This window comes from Tupaia chinensis, unplaced genomic scaffold (assembly GCF_000334495.1).
Source record: "Tupaia chinensis unplaced genomic scaffold, TupChi_1.0 Scaffold000164_1, whole genome shotgun sequence".
NCBI classification, from domain to species: Eukaryota; Metazoa; Chordata; class Mammalia; order Scandentia; family Tupaiidae; genus Tupaia; species Tupaia belangeri.
This window is the reverse complement of record NW_006159638.1, coordinates 1881768-1904299: the sequence shown is the minus strand read 5'-3', so window position 1 is coordinate 1904299 and position 22532 is coordinate 1881768. Positions and strand designations below refer to the sequence as shown.

The following is a 22532-nucleotide window of genomic DNA, read 5'->3' as shown; positions in this document are numbered from 1 at the left end:
CGAGACGCTGGGCCGACGGGAATCTGGGTGAGAGGGCACGGCGGGGCCTGGAGGGGAGCGATGCCAGCACTCAGCCTTGACCTTTACCCGGAGAGACCGGTCAGGTTCCGGACGTTACTATTTTAGAGATCCAGGGTTATCTTTGATCAGTGACTGAAACAGGGCTGTGGTTCCTGAAGCGTACTTGAACAGGAGGATTTAATTGCCTAGGTAAATTTGGCCATCTGGGATCTCTCCAAGGCAATTTACTACTGCCCTCAGGCGTGGATGTAGAGCCTCCTTCAAATGCTGGTGCGCGACTAGCCTACCTGAAAGCTCCTGGCTGAGTGAATGTTGGAAGTAAACGGCTGCCTAAAAAATTCTACTTGGTCACTTTTTTCCACTTAAACCCCGAATTCTGAGCTGGTAGTAGGAATGCAACAAAGCTGGGGGTTTTGTTAAGCTGTCCAGGTTTGAATGGCTTAGTCAAAGCTAGTAAAAGCCCAAATGCAAGCCAGCAATGTAAATGTTTCCCATATTTTCCAAGACTTCTCACTGTCGTTGCTGCCATCCTATTTTAGGTTAGGCCTTCATCACCTTACTCCTAAATCTTGTTACTAATTTGGTTAACATTTCTTTTGCCTAATAAAGACCACTCAAACTAATTATAATTCTGCTGTTTAATTTCTGTATCCTACTATTGTACAGGAATCCCCCACTTTGACCTCTGTGAATGCATATCTTATTTATCCAGACGCGCAGAATGTTAATAAAGTACTAAGTTCAAAGTGAAAGTACCAGGGAAATTCAGGAAAAGGAGAAAGAACTGAGCTCGTCCTAGATCAGCTGGAAAGCCTTTAGGAGGTAAGTACAGCAAAAATGGACTCTTAAAGATGGATAGGATGGGCTATGCATGTCTTTTTTCCAATTTCCTGTTTAAACATTTAAAGTATGTTTATACATTCCATGAGGCAAAAACTGGCATCCTCTAAAGGATCTTTATAACACAGTCCATCTGTAGTATCAAATTTTTCAGAATCATGAGTAGTTTGAGACAAAGTAATTGAGCTAACTGCAAAACTCCTGGTAGCTTTTTCTGTTTTTTGTTTTGTTTTGTTTTGTTTTTAATTGAGAGATTTTTGCTATAGGACATGTGCACGCTCCCCAGAAAGACAGAGAGACATAAAGCAAGAAATCACCCCCCCCCATAGGGCATGGCCATGCTGCAATCCCTTCTCCATTCTCCTCTCAGGATCTTGGGCACGCATGCACGTGTACCTGGCGTGTGTTTAAGCCACTGGGTTCAGGACTCAAATCATGGTCGACTACATGGGAGTCCAGCAACATAGCCATTACACTAACTGCTGGTCCCCCTTTTATTTTTTAAAGAGATGTTTTGCTATAGGATGCATGTGCTGGCCAGAGAGACAGAAAGCAAGAAATCACCCCTCCCAGAGGTGGATTGCCACTTGTCCGGGACTCAAACCATGGTCAACAACATGGGAGTCAAGTGACATAACCATTATGCCATCTACTGGTCCCAGCATTTAAGAAAAAAAAAAAAATACTTCCTAAGTCATAGAAATACACAGGGAAGTTCTGAGATGTGAACCCAGCATCTTTCCCATGTGGTCCAGTTGCCTGAGTAGCCACTATTATCTGGCTCTTATTCTGAACATTCTAAACACAGTAAAAATGAAATTATAAAATCACCCATGTATTCATCAACTAGAGTGAAATATTTTGGCATGTTTTCTGTATTTATATATATATATATATATATATATATATATATGTGTGTGTGTGTGTGTTTTCTCAGAACTGTTAAGTTATGCACAGAACACTTCACCTCTAAATGTTTTAGCTATACATCTATAAACACAAAAGTTTTATCATATTTATGGAAATTAACAGTTATTCTCTACTATTCCTCTACATTTACTATTTGGTGTATATTTAGCTTTCTCTAGTTGTCCCCAAATTGCCTTTTGGATACGCTCTGCTTTTGAACAGGATCCTGTGAAGATTGTCTATTATAGTTGGGTTTTAACTTTGTTTGGTCTCTTTTCATATAAATATTTAATCCATTTTTCCCTTAATAGTACTGATTCATTTTTCTTTAAGAGACCAAGTTAGTTGTCTTGACAAGTGTGCTAATTCTGAGTTCTCCAAGTATATTTTTTCTGTGCTTTCTAGCTCTTGTTTTTCCTATAAACTGCAAATTACTAGAGACTTGAGTAGTTCAGATCAAACATATTTGGCAGGTATACATCATAGGTCATACTTTGTAATTGTATCACATTAGAGACTTTTAATGTCAAGTTTGTCCCACTATTGGTAATAATAAGTTTGATTATTTGATTAAGGTGGTAATAGATATTTCTTTCTATGGTGAAGGTATATTTTTACATTTGCAATTAAAAAGTAATTTCTAGTGGACTGACTGATGGCATAGTAGTTATGTTGCTGGACTCTCAGTTGACAGCAGATTGAGTCCTGGGCCCAGTGGCTTAAAACTCACAACAGGCATGTGTGAATGTGCCCTATACCAAAAATCTCTAAAAAAAAAAAAAAATGAGAAAGTAATCTACAGGATTACTTTTACCTAAATTTTGTCCAGTGGTAGAAATGGAATCATTTCTCAATAAATATCTTTCCGTTAATTGAGCACTGTTTCACACAACTTTTACTGCATTTTTAGGTGAGGTAATTTAAACAGCTTGCCAATGTTTCTTGCTCCTTTGCTAACTTCTGCTAAACTGAGGGAATATAACATAAGACAGGCCATCTTTAGTTTTTTAGATTAGCAGTATTTAGCCTTGAGTCCCTGGGTAAATTTACTGTAGACCTGAGAATCTTGGGGTTAAATACAAAATTAAATACAAAATTTTATTTGTATACAGATATATATGTATATACACACACACACACACTTTTTTTTTAGAGAGGTTTTTGCTATAGGTTGCATGTACTCGCCATAAAGAGCAAGACAGACAGAAAGCAAGAAATCGCCCCCCAGGGGCCATGGCTACGCCACAATCCTTTCTTCTCCATTCTCCTCTCGGGATCTTGGGCACATACGCAAACACACCTGGTATGAGTTTAAGCCACTGGATCTGGGACTCAAACCATGGTCGACTACATGGGAGTCCAGCGACGTAGCCATTACGCCAACTGTTGGTCCCTGTATACATATATTTTTGAGGAGAAGATCCTCACATAGACACAAAAGTAACAGTATGTGAGTTCAGAAGCCTGTTTTTCAGAAGATGTGATGGAGAAAGTAGATGGAGTGTTTCTTCTGATTACTCTATTTGTTAATGGAATAGGAAGTATGGTTATTAGCTGTGTAAAAAATTTTGGCTTTTTAAGGAGAGAATGTAAATTACCGTGTATGTAGTAATAGACTATTCCTATTTCTTCTCACTTATTGGGAAATGATAATGTGAGAGAGCAAAGTACAGTGTGGTCAATGCATTGTCATGCCTAGTGAGTGAAAAGTTAATGAAGCTGGAATATTGGAAAGAAATGAGCTGAAAAGTTAGAGGTTAGTAGAGAGATGGAGGAGGTACAGTTATATAGTAAAGACAAGGTTTAAGGTAGCATTATAGAGTGAGTAGTTGAAGCAGAAAACATGATTATTATCTTTTTTTTTAGGTTTTGCCATAGGGTATATGTGCTTACCAGAGAGTAATAGACAGAGAGAGGGAAAGTGAGAAATCACTCCCCAGGGGAGATGGCCACTCTTTTATCCCTTCTCCATTTTCCTCTTGGGATTTTGAACATGCATGCACATACATTCATATACTCAAGCTGCTGGGTCCAAGACTCAAACTGTGGTTGGTCATGTGGGAATCCAATGTCTTAACCTGCTGGCCCTAAGAACATGATTATTTTAAGAAAAAAAGTTAGATAACTGAGAGATCAGGTTATTTAAAGGATTATCTTTGTGGATATGGAAATTATTAAGAATCATGACAATAATTTGAGAGATAGTGACTGCACCAAGTGCAAAACTCTTAGTAGCATGTACTGTGGAACCTGGCTGTTAGGGTGGGCCTGGTAGCTTGAAAAACATGCTGGATGCATGTGCATGTATGCCCAAAATTCCAAGAGGAGAATGGAGAAAGGATTGCAGTATGGCCATCCCCCCCAGAATGATTTCTCCCTTTCTCTCTCTCTCTCTTTCTGGTGAGTGCACCCAAGCTACAACAAACAAATTAAAAAGTAAGGTGGCAAAGAATTATTAAACCATCTGGAACTAGGTTCTTTGATGTACAGTAGTTAAGAAGGTAGCTTTTTTTTTTAGCATTCTTGACATAAAGTTGATTACTACATAGTTCTAGAAAAATATGTTTTGTCTATTTAAAAATGTATTGGCATAAACTTCACATGGCACTCTCTTGAGGTTTTTTTTTTATATAAATCTATAATTCTTTTCTTTTTAGAGATTTTTGCCGTAGGCTGTGTGCATTCACCTGAGAGACAGAGACAGCGAGATATCACCCTCCAAGAGGGATGGCCATGCCACAATCCTTTCTCCTCCGTTCTCTCGAGATTTGGGGCACACATTCACATGCGCCTGGTATGAGATTTAAGCTGCTGGGTCTGGGATTTGAACCTCAGTCAACCATGTGGGAGTCCAGTGACATAACCATTATGCTAGCTGATGGTCCCTGTAGTTATTCTTTTAAGTTCTAAAACTGTTTAAACATTTTCTTATGTTTTACTATCTTGGGCAGAAACAGGTTTATTATTAACTTTTCTTTCAAGACAGCTTTTGATTTTGTTAATTTTGTTACTTGTTTACTACTACATTAATTTCTGTTCTTATATACATATACTTATAGCAGTTATTTTTGTATTAATCACAAACTGGAAACAGCCTAAATGTTCGTCAACAAATTGTGGTCTATCTGATGTAATACTGCTCAGCAAAAAAAGGAACTAGTGATGATACTCTAAACATGGATAAGTCTAGAAATTATGGTAGTGAAAAAAGTAAAGCACATATTATATGATTCCCCTTATATAAGCTGCTAAAAAATGTACTTTGATCTGCATTGACAGAAGCAGATCATGAGATGCTTGGGAATAGGAATAGAAGGAAGGATTGATTACAAATGGACATTCTGAAACTCGGGGGTAATGGAAAGGCTTGTAATATTGATGTGATGGCTTCTTATGTGTATAAGTGTGTGCTAAAAGAAAATTTTATGGCCAGTTAATTAACAAGAGTTTCTTTTGAGCAAGAAGTGGGTCCTAGAACTGGGCAGCTTTCCTGACCAAAACTGGCTCAGAATGTTCCAGCCTACCACTTGTGTGGGCTATATTTACATCTAGAGAAAAAGAAGTGACATGCCAGACCAACCTGATTGGCTGCAGTTATCATTTGCCTTAGCCGATCATGTTTCAGCAGCTTTCAGTCTCTGATTGGCTGAGGCTTTTGCTTGTTTATCAGAGTATATCTCAGGTTGAGTTATAACTTGCCTGCACATCAAGCTAGGTTGCAATTCAGAGCTACAGAGACATTAGAACAAATTTTCAAGTATGAAAGCCTGCTTTGGCAAAATTAGTTTACTTTAACATGTTTGGTCATCCTCTCAATCTTGATACGCAATTATTCCCAGTCCTTTAGGTTTTCAGGATCCAGGAAATCCTACTCTTACTAACTTGTTTTGTTTTGTTTTCTGGCTTAAGGAATGTACACTAGACAGTAAAGGCTGTTTTACCCTTTGGTGAACCTCAGCTTCTTCACCAACTGTGGTCCTAACTAGAATCTTAGTTAATATTCTATCTTATTTGAGAAAACTGGTAATTTCAAATATCTGAGCCTGAAAAGTTAAAAAAAAAAAAAAAGTCAGGTTCCAAAGTGATCACATCTCACGAAGTCCCTATCAGAATGAATACATAGATAAATCCTTCACATGCAAAAGATAAAGGTCTTTAAGAGAGAAAACATGACTAAAGATTAGTTCCTGGAATCTAAGCCAAATAGTACAAGCAGTGTTTAACACAGGATAATATGACTTTTGCTCTATAAACAAGAAGTCACTGAACATGAAACTGGAGTTTTATTGGCTAAGGCAAACAAAGCCTTAAGCAACATCAGAGGCTTGGCAGAGATATAGTCAAAAATTTCTTTTCTATAAAATAATTTTTCATAATTACATAGTGCAGTATACTTAGGCTTATCACTATTGCTAGAGAAGACAGAATAAGAGTTATCATTTGAAAAAGATATGGTGGGGGAAATGGGGACCAAGTACCACAAAGGCGAAAACCATTGTTTTTCACCAAATATTTCAGCTTTATGATCACAGTTCTATCATAATTTTTCCCTTTTACCTGAGATTATAAAAATATGGATGCAGTTCAGTCATAGTAGTGTGCTAGAGCACACTGGTTGACACCACTACTTGACAGGCTGTGGCCGCATGGTAGGCCCAGAACATTCCAAGGCCCACCCTAACAGCCAGGTTCCACAGTACATGCTACTAAGAGTTTTGCACTTGGTGCAGTCACTATCTCTCAAATTATTGTCATGATTCTTAATAATTTCCATATCCACAAAGATAATCCTTTAAATAAGAGCATAGTGGGCCATGCACCACCTCCTGGCCCTGACATCTGAATATTTTGAAGATGATCAGTCTGTAATATGATCTCAATGTAATTCTCATAGATAAAGTGATTGTGTTTTTCTAAATGTATCTTTTTCAAATTATTCATTAAAATAGATTTCTGGGCCCTGCTGTGACGATGAAAGTTGCAGGCACATTTGCAGAATGGCTGAGGTTGCATAGAGGGCCTGAGTTCGATTCCCAGCCCAATAAAAAACAGGCCAGGCTTGATGGTGCAAGCCTATAGTTCTGGCTGACTGGGAGACTAGGACAGAAAGGATCACCAAGTTGCGAGATCATGTCAAAAATGTCACTCTCAGGAACCAGCAGTTGGTGTAATGGCTATGTCACTGAACTCCCACGTAGTCAACCGCTGTTCGCGTCCCAGACCTAGTGGCTTAAAACTCACGCTGGGCATGTGTGCGTGCCCAAGATCCCGAGAGGAGAATGGAGGAGAAGGGATTGTGGCGTGACCATCCCCCCTGGGGGGGAGATTTCTCATTTTCTGTCTCTATGTCTCTCTCTGTCTGTCTGGCGAACACACGTGCCCTATAGCAAAAACCTCTCCAAAAAAAAAAATGTCACTCTCTTGGGCCAGCAGGTAGCATGGTAGTTAAGGTGCTGGACTCCCACATGGCTGACTGAGGTTTGAGTCTCAGATCTAGCAGATTGCTTTCTCTTTCTCTCTCTCTTTCTTCCTGTCTCTTTCACGTTCCCTATAACAAATTAAAAAAATCATCATAATAATATATTAATAATAATTTTACATATCACTCTTTCTTCCTACCATGCTCTCTCATGATATAATGTCAAGAGAGCCTAATGATAGCACAGCAGTGAAATGTGATACTCTGTGAGGCTGAAACACATGGAAAGATTTCAAGTTCACATCCAGAGACCTGAGTGTGATGATCAAATGTATGCTCATGATTCAGGGCTGGCTGAAGCTGTGGATGGGTTAAGGTAACTAGATCTTGTTGGGATGCTTCTCTCTCTCTCTCTATCTCTCTCTCTCTCTCTCCCTCTCTCCCTCCCCCCTCTCTCTCTCTGTGTGTGTGTGTGTGTGTTTCTGTGTGTGTGTGTTTCTGTTGCCCATAGAAGAAATTAATTAAAAAATCAAAACTCACTCTCTCCCCGCTCCTGTGTGCATTCACACACACACTCTCTCTCTCAAAGTAGATTGTTAGCTATTTGAGATCTCAGCATTTACTGTTTGTCTGATGTTATATCCCACTTGAGGATTTGAGGTCCAAAGTGGTATCAGTAGCCTCATGTAAAGGGAATTGGGGCAAGGCCAGCTGGCTGCAGGTAGGATAGTGCCTTCAGTTTGGAGTATTAGGGCCCATAGTGCCCACAGCTGAGCTGAATTGTTAAACAAGGCCTATTTTTGTCCAGGGATTACTGATCAAGAAGTGAGTTGATGCAGTTTTAACACTAATCTAAAAGAAGAAATCAGAGCCTTGAACTGGGAAAACCCGTTTATACGTATAAGGGAGCTCAGTATATTTGGTTATGAGATAAAGAATCATCAACTAGAACCAAGAAAGGATAAATGATATTTAAGTTAAAACTCAGATTAAAATCTTAAGTGGTTGAGTTATTTGGACATCAAAATTGTAGTGTAGCGACAATTCATCAACCTCTAAGATTAATGAAGGTAAGTTTAGCATAGGCAAAATGTCCATGAAAAAGGATGATGGTTGACAGGCACCATGGTAAATTGCTTCAACAAGGCTTAAACTGAGTTATTTTTAAAATAAGACTGATTTATTTGACCATAAGTACGCCATAGTTGTTTTAAAATCTCACAAATAAAGTAAGTATAAAGAAAATTTAAAAATCAGTAATGTTAATATTTTGAAATAGAGCTTTTATACTTTTGTGCAGAACATATGAATACATACTCATAATCTTTTTTTAGAGTTGGGCTTTATTGCACATATAAGTTTGTATCTGCCTTTTGAAAATCATGAACATTTTTCCATATGAATATATAATTGATATCATTTTAATGTTTCTATAATCTATTTGCTAAATTAGTAATTTAGTTGTGCAGTTTAATATTGTAGAACATGTAGCTTAATATTTTTACTTGTTTGAAAGGTAATATAATAAACATCATTGACCTTGCATCGCTATATACTTATCTAATTATTTTCTTGGCACATATTCCTGAAATTAATGTTCTGCCTGGTTTAAGGGAAGTAAACCTTTTTTAAAAAACTTTGCCAGAAGGCATGTGTGCTGGCTAGAAAGAGAGAAAGAGATAGAGAGATGGGAAAAAAAGTGAGAGGGAGAAAGGTCTCCCTAACAAAGCAGTCACATCTCTCCCTTGGAGAGTTTGGGTATGCATGCACATGGAAACGGTGTATTTTTCAAGCCACTGAGTCTGAGATTTGAACCATGCAGTTGACTATGTAGAATCCAGCTGCCTCAACCACCAGGCCATGAAGCTGTGCCAGGGAATAAACATTTTTAAGGATTTTTATATACTCTAGAGAACTGTTTTACCAGTTTCCTTTCCTCTAGCCTTGTCAAATTTAAAAAAAAAAAATACTGAGAGTAATAATAACATACTTAATATATTTTAAGTAATTACTATGTACTGACCACTTAAATACCTTATAAGTTATCAGATTTAATCAATAGCAATTTCTTTCCAACTTTACTTACTTTTTGTCCTTGACAAATAGGTGAAAATTTATAACTTGCTTTAAGTTGTGTGTTTTGATTAATGGTCATGTTGAATTTTATATGTATTAATTAAGATATCCAACTATTTGATAGTTTTCCACTGCAGTACTATCTTTTTTTTTTCCCCTGTCTGTCTGTTCTTCAGGTAATATACCAACATTCCCAACTTACGATGGTTGTCTTACAATTTTTTGACTTTACAACACATAAAAGCAACAAATAGGTTTGACTTACAATATTTTCAACTTATGATAGTTAATGAGGGTGTAGCTTCAACCATAAGTTGAGAAATGTCTGTGTTTGAAAACCCCTTACATAAAACACTTTTAAGTTTCAAACAATGGCAAGAGAATAGGGTTTTCATAGTGGAATTAGAGGGAAAAAATATTAAGTTAAAGCAGAGAACCTTGTATTAATTTGATGTAAATTAGGTTTCAAATAATTCCATTATTACATACATTATTTTTTACTTTTATATACTTATAATGTGGAAAATTTTGTTATCATGTAAAAAAGACCAGAGAGCCAGCAGGTGGCATGTTGATTAAGGTACTGGATCCCACAAGGGTGAGTTTTTGGTTTTGTCCTGCACCTTGTGGCTTGAAAAAACATGAAGGGCCCAATATCCAAAGAAGAGAATGGAGGAGAGGGGATTTTGGCCATCCCCCAAACAGATGACTTCTCACTTTCCCTTTCTCTGTCTCCCTCTGACAAGTGCACACACTCCATAACAAAAAACTAAATAATAATAATAATAGTAATAAACAGAACAGAATCTCACTAAAATTAGAAAATATATATGGAATGTGCTGCCTGAACATGGCAGACTAAGTAGTATACAAGGTATTTCCTTAAAGGATCCTAGAAAGCACCTTAAAAATACGAGCAGCCACCCACAAAAGCTGGAATAGAGATATAGTGAGAGGTGTACATAACTGCTAATCATGAGAAACATTTCACATGTGTTAGATGCTATGGACACCTAAGTAGTAGTTATGGAGAAAAGGAAACAGCAAATATTATCAACCCAATAGAAGGGTGGAAGGAGAAAAAAAAGATAAGTAGGATATAACAAATCACGTAAATATATCACTAATCATAATAGCACCTTCTGAAATATACATTGCTTATAAGAAACATTTTAAGTCAGGACCACACAGAAGATTGAAAATAAAGAGATAGAAAATATTTGTATGTACTTAATAACAGAGTCAAGACCCATAAAGAGAAAAATAACAGATATATTTAAAAACTGATGACCAGCCGCTGGTGTGGTGGCTGAAGTCACTGGATCCCACATGGCCAGTTGTGAGAGCCGAGTCCCAGACATGGCAACCTGTAAAACACCCCAGTGCATATGTATACATGCCCAAAAATCCCAAAAGGAGGGAGAAATGGAGGAGGAGGGATTGTGATGTGACCACTCCTCATGGGCGAAGGAGGTTTCTTTCTTTGTCACTGTCTCTCTCCCCCTCCTTTCTCTCCAGTGAATGCATGTATTCTCTGCCGAACAACAACTAAAACCTGACTAAATTTTAATCACATCAGGAAATTTTAACATTGCACCATCAGAAATTAGTGGTTCAATCAGAAAATCAATAATATGTTTTATTATTATTATTATTGTTATTAGCAAGTGTCATGATACGTACCTTTATGCTGAACAAATACAAAAACGATTTTTAAAATTGAAGTATACATGGAACATTTGCAAAAATTTATATTCAAGGTCAAAGAGAAATTTCATCAAATTTCTTTGAGCTAATATCATATATGTTGTGTTCTCTAGCAAGTTTCCATACATTTAGGAACTTAAAGATCGGGGACCAGCAGTTGGTGTAATGTCTATGTCCCTGCACCTTTAGTCAACTGCAGGTCAGGTTCCAGACCCAGTGGCGTAAACTCATGCCGGGCACATGTGTGTGCGTGCCCAAGATCCCAAGAGGAGAATGGAGGAGAAGGGATTGCGGCATGGCCATCCTCCCTGGGGGTGATTTCTCACTTTCTCTCTCTGTCTTTCTGGCAAGCCCACGTGCCCTATAGCAAAACCTCTCCCAAGAAAAACAAAAAACAAGAAACTTAAAGATGGACTCCAGTGATTCATAAATTAAGAGGAAATCAAAGTAAGTGTGTGTGTGTGTTTCATTAGAGCATGTGGGAGAGAGAGAGAAAAAGATAGGTATTTTTGACAAGATCTCAAGTCCTAATCCGCCTGCCCCAGCCTTCCAGTTAGCTGCGACTGTGTGTGCCACCTTGCCTACTCTGTTTAGACTGGGACAAGAACCTTATCCAGGCCTCCCAATATTTTGGTGCAGAGCTTTTATACTTTTCTCTGTACATGCAATATAACTATATATTTACAATCATTTTTTAGAGTTAGGTTTTATTACCTATTACCTATGTTTGTATCTGCCTTTTGAAAGTGTAATAGATCTGAACATTTTTGCATATGAATATATAATTGCCATCATTTTTCATGTTTCTATAATCTACATGCTAAATATAGTAATTTAGTTCTTCAGTTTAATATAGAACATATAGATTAATATTTTTATTTGTTTAAACATGAATATAATAACTATCATTGAACTTGCATCACTACATACTTGTCTGTTATTTCCTTGGCACTTATTTTTTTGGGGGAGAGGTTTTTGCTATACAGCGCGTGCGCTCGCCAGACTGACAGAGACAGACATAGAGACAGAAAGCGAGAAATCACCCCCCACGGGGGATGGTCACGCCGCAATCCCTTCTCCTCCATTCTCCTCTCAGGATCTTGGGCACGCACGCACATGCGCCCAGCGTGAGTTTTAAGCCCCAGGTCCTGGATGTGAACCGCGGTTGACTACATGGGAGTCCAGCGATATAGCCATTACGTTAACTGCTGGTCCCCTTGGCACTTATTTTTGAAATTCATGTTCTGACAGAAAGCATGTGAGAGAGACAGACAGAAAATGAGGGAAAGGAAGAAAATTCTCTTCAAAAGGACATAGTTATACTGCAGTCTCTTCTCTATTTCTCCTTCCTTCAGGATTTTGGGCATGCACTATTATGTACCAACCACTTGTTAAATACTTCGCAAGTTACCAAATTTAATCAGTAGCAGTTTCTTTCCAACTTTGCCCATTTTTGTCCTCGTGCCACTGCAGCTGGGCCAAATAAAATATTTGAACTCTTTCATAAGGACCACATACTAAAATATGTTGGCTTAAGTTAGGGGAGAATTGACTACCTTAAGTACATTTTTTAAAGACAAAAATAAGTGAAGAATTAAGTTTAAAAAGATTTAAAAAAAAAAAAAAAAGACATAAAGTAAGCCTAAATAAAGTAAGAGGTAAATGCAATGCTCTGCAATGTTGAAGTCACATGGGAAGGTTCTGGTTTTCTGTATGATCCTGGCTGGCTGAGGTTAGGCATGGTTTATGGCAGGACCCTTTTAGGGTAATTTTCCCTCTGTTTCTCTCTATAAATCTCTATCTCTGTCTCTCATAAAAGGAAGAAATAAACTTCATAAGTAAAGGAAGTAATTAAGCATGAGCAGAACTTATTATAGTAGAAAACAAGTAATATGGACTCTACAAAATTAAGAGCTGATTCTTTTAAAAATGGTATATTTTTAGCAAGACTGAGGAAAAGATAAAATATATGTACGGTATTAAAAGTGATAAAAGCTGGTGGCATGGTGGTTGAGGGACTGGATTTCCACATGGCTGACTATGGTTCGAGACCTGAATCTAGCAACTTATTTGCTCTCTCTCTCTGATCAAATTAAAAAATAAATAGAATAAATCATTCTTTTAAAAATGATAAAGGGGATAATTAGATTTAGCGAAGATTTTTTAAAGAATCAGAGAATGCTTGGAAAGTTTTGAAGATTAAGAACAGACAAAACAGGGACCAGTATATTGCATAATGGTTATATCACTGGATTCCCACATGTTGACCATGGTTCAAGTACTGGACCCGGTGGCTTAAACTCATGCCAGGTGCATTTGCGGGCATGCCTAAGATCCTGAGAGGAGAATGGAGGAGAAGGGATTGTAGCATGGCCATCCCCTCTGCGGAGTGATTTCTCACTTTCTGTCTGTCTCTGTCTTTCTGGCAAGTGCACATGCCCTATAGCAAAAAACCTCTCAAAAAAAAAAAAAAAACTTTTTCTAGAAATGAGTAAATAACCAAAATTATATCAAGAAGAAAGAATAACCTGAGTAAACCATTAACCATTTTCCCAAACTGATTCAAGACATTGGCTACAGATGGTTTTATATATCCATTCTGTCAAGAAACAGGCAAGTCCTCTTATATACAAACTATCAAACAATGGAAAAGAGAGATAGCTACTCAACTCATTTTTATTAAGGCAATGTAACTTTGATATCAAAACTAGACAAAGCTACAAGAAAGGGATGTTATATGTTGATCACTATTATGAATAGACCAACTAAATTTAGCTTATAAAAAACTCATGACTAAGTAGGATTTATCTCAGTAGTGCAAAGATGCTTTAACATCTAAAAATGCAATAATGTTCTATATTTCTTGATTACAGAGGGAGAAATATGGTCATCTCAACTGATTCAGAAAAATCATCCAATTAATGTTTATTCATGATATAATTAAAACATACTTCATGATACTTAAATCTCCTCAAACTAGGAAAATAAGTGAATTTACTTGTCAAAGAAAATAAAAAACCTATAAGTACTAAACCTATGCTGAAACATTAGAAGCATCTCTATTTAAGTCAGACCAAGAGAATATCTACTGTTAATTCTTTTTTTAAAAAAGAATTATTTATTTAATTTCATTTATTACTATGATGATTTTTTATAAATTTTTTAAATTATATTTTTGCTATACGGTATGTGCACTTCCAGAGAGAGACAGAGAGACAAAAAGCAAGAAATCACCTCCTGAGGGGATGGCCATGCTGTAATCCCTTCTCCATTCTCCTCTGAGGATCTTGGGCACACATGTACATGCTCCTGGCCTAAAAGTTTTGAGCTGCTGGGTCTGGGACTTGAACTGCAGTTGACTACTTGGGAGTTCAGCGATGTAAGCATTGTGCCATCTGCTGGTCCCTGATTATTACTATTTTTTTTAATTTGACTGAAGAGAGAGAAAGAGAGAGGAAAAATGAGAAAGCAAACTGCCAGGTCTGAGACTTAAATTGCAGTTGGCTGTGTGGGAGTCTGATGCCTTAACCACCATGCCACCTGTTGACCCCACCTGCTGTTAACTCTGTTCAGTACTAGAGACCCCAGACTTTGTAATGTAACAAGAAAAATAAGAAATGCAGGCATTGGAAAGAAAAGGATAACATTATCATTATTTGCAGTTGATGTCATTGTTTCCATACAAGTAATATTAAACAGCCATTGATCACTTAGTACATGCACTTAGTACACTACACTATACTTAAAGATTAACATAATAATATTTTATATAAATCAGTAATAAGCAATTATAAAACATAATAGAAAAGATGATATCTATTAGGTATACAAGCACCAAAAAACCATAACTAAGAAGAAATATAGCAAGTGCAAGTCTTTTAGGGAGAAAAATTGATTGCTTTGAATAAAGAAACACAAATCAGAGCCTAAGAATCTTTATACAAAATCTACCTTGGAACTTGAAGTGCATTTCCAGATTAAGTCCATTTTCATGTTTGGACATGTGGGCAACTTGGTAGCAGAATTGATTTACATATTCTGTACCATTCTGGTTTGTTGTTGCTCAAAAAGATAAAGGCTATTTGAAATGATAATACTCTTGAGAACATTATGCTTGCTTGCACCCTGCCCCAGCTGCCCTTAAGATATTTGCCATGTGTTAGATTCAATTTTGCCCAGGGCTTAATTACTGATAACAAAGCCTAGATATGCTTTTGATGGTATTTCATCTACCAGAAGTAGAGTTGGGAAGCTATCTGCTGTCCTTATTCTGAGCATCTAGAAACTAACATGGAAATGTAGCCTCCTAATTTTGTCACTGTATGGGTAGAATTCTTTGGGTTGTCATCGTTGTTTGTTTTTAATTTTCCAAAGGTGCATGTGCTCTCCAGAGGGAGGGAAAGTGAGAAAGAACCCACTGTGGGGGATAGTCATGCTGCAAACTCTTCTTCATTTCTCTCAGCTTTTAGGATTTTGGACACATACACATATATACTTAGCGTGTTTTTCAAGCTACCAGATCTGGGACTCAAACCATGGAGTTGTCCATGTAGGATCTAGCTGTCTTAACCACTACAACACAGACTGGCCCAGTAAAATTCCTATCATAGAATGTCTTTCTATGTCCCTGGAGCTTAATTGCTCACTTTTGCTTAGATCTCTATTGTCTGTCCTCTCATTGCTTTAGTTCCTTGATAAGACTAGAGACCAGCCCTAACCCCCAATTCAATGACTGTGAGCTCTAATACCCAACCAAGTTTCTAATATAGTCCCTTCCCAACAAAGGAAAAGAACATCTTTTCTCATTACCTTTTACTTCAGCAGACATCTTTGAAAACCTGTACCTTGATAAACACCAAAGATGTTTATCAAATTGAAGATTGATTAGGAGGCCTTAAATTCCCCTGTTGATTCCATTGAGGAATTAGCCATTGACTTTGACCAGTTACTTTCGCCTTCATAAGCCTAAATTAGTCATACTAACTTGAGGTTGTTTTTAGATTGCTGATCTTGTCTTGGAGGTGAAGGAGATAAATCAAAATTGCATATTCCACATTGCCTATTGCCAACTAAGAGCAAATTATTTTGGAAAAAAAATTACTAAGTTTATAACTTAGTTTAAGCAGCAAAAAAAAAAAAATGTTGCAATGTTTTGAAGTCATCATACTTAGAGTCCCTACTACTGTCACTGTTTTATTCAGAATTGTACTTATTTATTTTTTTTTATTTTTTTAAAGAATTATTTTATTTAACTTTTTAAAAATTTATTATTATTATCATTATTATTTTTCAGTTTGATCAGAGAGAGACAGAGAGAGAGAGAGGAAGTGAGAAAGCAAGCCACCAGGTCCGAGACTTGAACCGTGGTTGGCCATGTGGGAGTCCAGCACCTTTAACCACCATGCCACTCGCCAGCCCCCAGAATTGTATTTATGTGCTAAGAACCACCACATTGTACCCCCAAGAATGTGTATAATTATTCTGTGTCAATTAAGAATAAAAAAGTTCATGGGCAATGTATATTATGAGAAAGCTATGCATGAATTTAAAAAAATTTTGCACCACAATAAACTCATGTTAATTCTGTTTTTCCACAATATTTCTGAAATCCCTTCTGACACTTTACAATCATCTTGTTAATCTAGGCACACATATGCATGTACACACATGCACTGCTGCTGGGATTTTGATTGCTACTGCATTCAATTTATAGATCAATTTTGGAAAAAGTGAAATCTTTACAAAGTAAGTTAACAAATTTGTGAGCATGGTAGATCCCTTCATTTATCTAAGTCTTTAATTTTATTTAATGATGTTTCATAGTTGGTGTAATAAGATATTTGCATTATTAATTAGACTTATTCCTAGATTGGTATTTTTATTAGCAGCTTTTCCTAAAAATACTTTTTTTCATGTGGTTTCTGTAACATGCTCTCCTTCTCACTGCCTTTACAGATTTTTCCTCAACATCCAGATTTCTAAATTTCTGTTATTACTGTAAGTCTTATTCCTTGATCCTAGAATGTTGGTGCTCTAACTAGATTTCTTGCTTGCTAGATTATGTGCCCATCTGCCACAAATACCTCAGTTTTTATTAGGCTGGAGGCCTGGGCAGTTTGGATGTGGGGTTGGATGCCATGCCACAGTCAGCTGATGCAATCCAAATCTAGTCTGCACTCAGATCTAACCCTGATGTAGCACATGCACTCTACTCTGCGCATGGTACTCTACTTTGCACATGGGGCTCTTCTCTGCACATGTCACCAGACCTTACATGGCACAGTAGTTTGCTCTTCCCCTAAATCTTTACCGTACAGGGATTGTTTCTACTTCTAAGACACTCCCCCTCCCTATACCCTTATAAAAATCACTAAACCCCGCCCTAGGGCATGACTTCTCTGGCCCTTCTTCCCCTCTCTCTCTCTGTTGAACTAGTGAACCTTGCCTGGGAGTGCTCCCAATAAAGGCTCTACATTTCTATTTTCTCGTGTGGTTGGCCCATTCCTTACAGTTTTAACTTACAACATTGGTTTGTTTTACCTTTCCAGACCTTGGGGAATATACATATATATTACATATGTATATGTGTGTATATGTATATATGTATGTGTGTGTGTGTGTATATATATGTATACATATATATACACACACACACACAAATAAGTTCTTGTTTTAAAAGGAGAACCTTATATGACTGCTTAAGTATTTCATCTGTGAAGTGGGTGCCTCTATTATCAGAAGTTATTGAATGTATTCCTCATGTGGGGAAAATAAAACCCATAAACATTTTTATTGCAATGATCAGTAAATTCATCTTTTGGTAAAAGAAAATATAATACAACCAGAAAATTACAGACTGAACATTTTAAGTCCTTTAAATTTTGGCATGTGAATACTGTGTATTTCTAGTACATAGTCCTTATCCTACTTTTACAGTTTTTTAGAGGCTATGAATATAAATAAGGCAAGGTTTTGTTACTAGTTGAACATATCAGGTAAAATATTCTCATGAATATTTTTGTAACATTTGGTGCAGTTTGTCCTGCCATTGTGGGTCCTTTTTAGTGACAGGCAGTAGTTCTTTTTATTTTTTTTTTAATTTCAAGAAAAGCAGTTTTAACTTTAACAAATCAAAGAAATGCTAAGGAACTTTGCTTAAAACTTAAAGCCAGGAAATAGGTTAGGATTCTGTTCAAATAGTAAGTACCTGAACCTATCAACAGCTCAAGACAGGACAAAAATCCTTAAAACCGAAAAATAAAGCCTAGAAGAAAATCAGCAATGTTTTAGTCAAAAGTCATAAAATGCTATTTCACCAGTTCAGTCTCATGTATCTAATCTATCTTCTGTTGTGGTTCAATCTTTTTTTCCCCCAAATCACTGGTTCTCAGGAGCCATGGAGGAATCTTCTTCTGAAGGCCTGCCCCTTGCCTCTACTGGGTGGGAGAGGGAGAGGAGATTATTAGCGAGATAAAGGCAGGACTGAAAGCTGAGAAAATACTTCACCTTAAAAATTTTTTTAAATGAAAAAATTACAGAAATATAAGAAGACAGAGGCAGAGAGAGACAGAGATAGAGAGAAGGCTAAAGGGGCTCCCTACCACTCAAGTTTGTGAGATAGAGGCTGAATTATCAGTAGAAAATTTTCACTACTTTTTTCCCTGAAATCACCAGTTCTCAGGAGCCGTGGAGGAATCTTCTTCTGAAGGCCTGCCCCTTGCCTCTGACAGAACAGACGTTCTAATGATTGACTTAGGCACCACCAAGTTGCCTTCTCTGAAATGCTGAAATCTGACTTAACATGCATAAGATAGATTTGAGACAACCAGTATCTTTTTCTTGTCTATGAAGATTGAATAGTTGTTATATTTAAATATGTCTCTGTGAGTTCTTACAATTAAATTGGACAACTATTTTCTGGATGTTCATAGGGTTAAATCAGTGTGGGATATAGTAATTGTTAATTATTATAAGTTTTTAATTAACTAGAGACAATCTAATATCTGTTATTAATATTTTTAAAGAAATTTTTGCTATAGGATGTGAGCGCTCACTGGAGAGAAAGAGGACAGAGAGATAGTGAGCAAGAAATCACCCCCCAGGAGAATGGTCATCCTGCAGTCCCTTCTCCTCCATTCTCCTCTTGGCACTTTGGGCATGGACATACATGTGCCCGGCGTGAGTTTCAAGTCACTGCATCTGGAACTCGAACCATAGATGGGAGTCTAGCAACATAACCATGATCTCATTTATTGGTTCCAGAATTTATTAAAATTTTAGTTATAGGGGCCAGCAAATGGCGTAGTGTTTGAGGCACTGGGCTCCTACATGACACTGTGGTTTGAAACTCATGGGGGGTTCATGTGCGTCCGTGCCCAAAATACCAGGATTTACTTTTATTAAGAAAGGAAAATAAGGTAGTGGGATTTAGAATGGAACAGAGTTTGACAGTTATGAGGAAAGCAGACAATAAAATCATTCACAAAGGGCCCACAGATGGCATAGTAGTTACATTGCTAGATTCCCACACAGGCTGACTGAGGTTCAAGTCCTGGACCCAGTGGCTTGAAAATCATGCTGGGTGTATGTCAGTGCCTACCTAAGAGTCCAGGAGAAAAATGGAGAAGGGATTGAGGCATAGCTATCCCTCCATGGGATGATTTCTCACTTTCCCTCTCACTGTGCCTGTCTCTAGCGAGGGTAATTGCTATGTTTGCCCTTCTAAAAGCTTTTTGCAAATAGCTATAATCCTGATGTGTTATGTCTTTATGGAAATTCACAGAGGATGGAAAGAGGATATATTCTTACAACTACAGGTTTCTGGTGATCTAATCCCTTAACTGGGTAAAAATTCCCATTTTCTATTGAGAAACTAGTCAGTTTTCTGATCTGCTAAGCCAATCATTAAGCAGAACCAGAATTAAGAAAAACCAAGGAAATGGTTGACAGAATTACATGTTAAGTAGCCAATATCAAAATTGTTAAGCTATGTAGTACTTCCTGGCCTACAGTCAAAGATCAAAAGGAAATTATTAAGGTCTGTAATTTAAATTAATTCCATAAAGCCGATATAAGTCAAAATACCTGTGACAATCGATTTAATAAGCAAAGCTATACATCTAAATTAAAGAGGTAAAATTGGTATAAAGGATATAAATCCAATGTTAAGCAGGGACTCATGGAAAGCCTATGGATGACTGCCTAATTCTCCCCGCGTCCTCCTTAAAACTCTTTATTTAAAACCTCTATGATTCATGACTCACAAAATAGAGAAAATGATCCAGATTTTTAAAAATGGGTAATTTATATGGTAGTATGGTATAGTAACTGCTCTAAAGTTGCTAAAACATCTTATAGCCGGTGTTTAGTTTGTTAACTTGATATTGAAAGGACAGTAAAAATTGCAGGTACATTTCTACTATCTGATATGCCATTTAAATATTATAAAAGAATTTCACTCATTGTCATTTTCATTATATATTTTTAGTTGTGTAGGTACTTTTCCATAAAGGAAAGTAATGCTGTAACAGTAATCGAAAGGTTATTAGAAAATGTGTTTCTCTCATGAGACATTTCTGCACAAATCTGAGGTAACTAAACTCTGCCAGGTGCATTATGCTAAAGTGTATTTTCATCAGGTAAAGGATACTGTTTGTGATTCACTGACTAAAGACAATCAAATCCTCCATGGTCCACAATAGGGGTCTTCTGGATATAATAACAGAAAAAGAGGCAACATAAAGACTACCTGTAAACCCTATTGGAAGACATTGTACCAAATTCTTCACACCACTCACACTGCAGTAGAGCTTCAAGAACTTGAACTCTGGGTTCACAACTCAGAAGAGCTACTTTAGATTTTTAAAACTGCACCTGTTGGGGACTTTAAGGCGAAACTGACCAAGAAAAAAATTTTTTCAAAACAGATATCTTGGACATGGACAGCTCAGTATCACAGATCAAGACTTCTCTGCCATGATGAAAACTTTATGTCACCTCTTTTTTTTTTTTTTAAATCTCAATTCCTGTTGTTTTATTCTTTACCCTTCCCCACAGGAAATCCATGGGAACATAATCAGTGATTAACTTTAATTTGAACTTATGTCCTAACACAAAGCCAGAACAATTGTTAAGTTTTTTATAGACTAATGCAGAAAAGATTTCAGTAAGGTTCCTGGAGATTTACTTTTGGCACAAGGGGATGTTGGTTGTATTTAAAGCATATCCATAAACTGAAGACATTTTTCAATTTATAGTCAATAAGACCTCCTGGGGTTTCAGGTGGGTGAAAGCCACCCTCCAAAAGGTGAATGATTAACATACAAATTTAACAAAGTACTCAATGAAATATCATCTAGCTTTAGATAACCTTTTTGTTCAAGGTAGGGGCTTATGTTTAATACTAAACAAAACTGAACATTGTACCTACCTCTCTCCTAATATTAATATCACAGCAAGTTTAATTAACGAAGTGGCTGATACCGCTGCTTCCTTAGACTCAGACACTAGATACACTAGGCAAGTCTCTCAAGAGTAAGGAACGGATGAAGTGTTTACAGGTGCAACTGATAGTCAATTTATAGGCATGCTAAATGGTGGATGGCAGGCTTGTGTTTTTCAAGGTTTTTAAAATCTTTATATTTCTCCCAGTAGGCCTCTAGGTTGTTATGACTTGTATTACTAAACTAACAACAAAGATAAATATCTTTTTAATCAGGCCATTTTGCAAAGAGCTATCGTCCTCAGTTATCACACTCCAGATAACTAGGCTCAAGTATTGTTGAATTGACTATGTGGCCTGAACCTTAACCTGTTTAAATTCATTTCAGCTTATTTCCTAGGAACTTTTGTTAAGGATACCTTAGTCATCACTTCAGTCCTCCTGGTGCGCTTTATCCTTTTAAGTCTTAAATGCTTCATGTACAGCCATCCATCAAAAGCTGAATGATCTTGTTTCTGCCAGGTTCGTAAGAGCGCAAAGGAAGACCTACCTGCTTGACCTGTCTAACATCATGTTCGACTTGTGTGATATTGTGACCTGTGGGTTCCATGCTGGAGACCAGGGAAGTTTCTAATTTCTATGCTGAGAGCAAGAAAACATTGTTTATTATGGTGACAGAAAGTGGCGCAAATGACCTAAGTTATGGTCATTCTCTCAAATATTTGAGAGGCTGACGAAAAGGGGGGAAATTGTTAAATTAAACTATTTTGGCCTAAAACAGCTGTTGTACTTCCACACTTTGATTTCTATGGATAGACCAAAATCGTACATGTTAGGCTGTTTTTCTGAGCTGGTTTCTAGGTTACAGCCAATCACAGCAGCTAGGCTTCAGTCAGTTACTGGCATCACACCTTTTAAGCCATGTTACTGCAGACAAACTTTAGAATGTAACCAATGATTTCTCTACCTCACTCCCTCAGTTACATTTTTTGTACAACACTTTCCTGTTTGGCTGACTTAAATGCCAAGTTGACCACGAAGCTGGCTGGAGTTATCCGGAAGTCTGGGTACAACTGCCCAATTTAAATAGTGTTAAGATTTGCTCTATTAAAACTCTAC

At 37.1% G+C, this 22532-nt stretch overlaps 1 long non-coding RNA gene across 3 annotated transcripts; it reads left to right on the top strand.

The window, feature by feature from the left end:
• Nucleotides 1-22035, top strand: LOC106734626 (uncharacterized). Of its 3 annotated transcripts, XR_003549023.1 has the most exons (4): nt 1-27; nt 688-843; nt 11324-11419; nt 13846-13987. It is a non-coding gene; the product is annotated as an uncharacterized LOC106734626 (long non-coding RNA). The 3 variants fall into 3 exon arrangements; XR_001370198.1 differs by lacking the exons at nt 11324-11419; nt 13846-13987 and adding an exon at nt 21936-22035; XR_001370199.1 differs by lacking the exon at nt 11324-11419.
• The last annotated feature ends 497 nt before the right edge of the window (nt 22036-22532 follow it).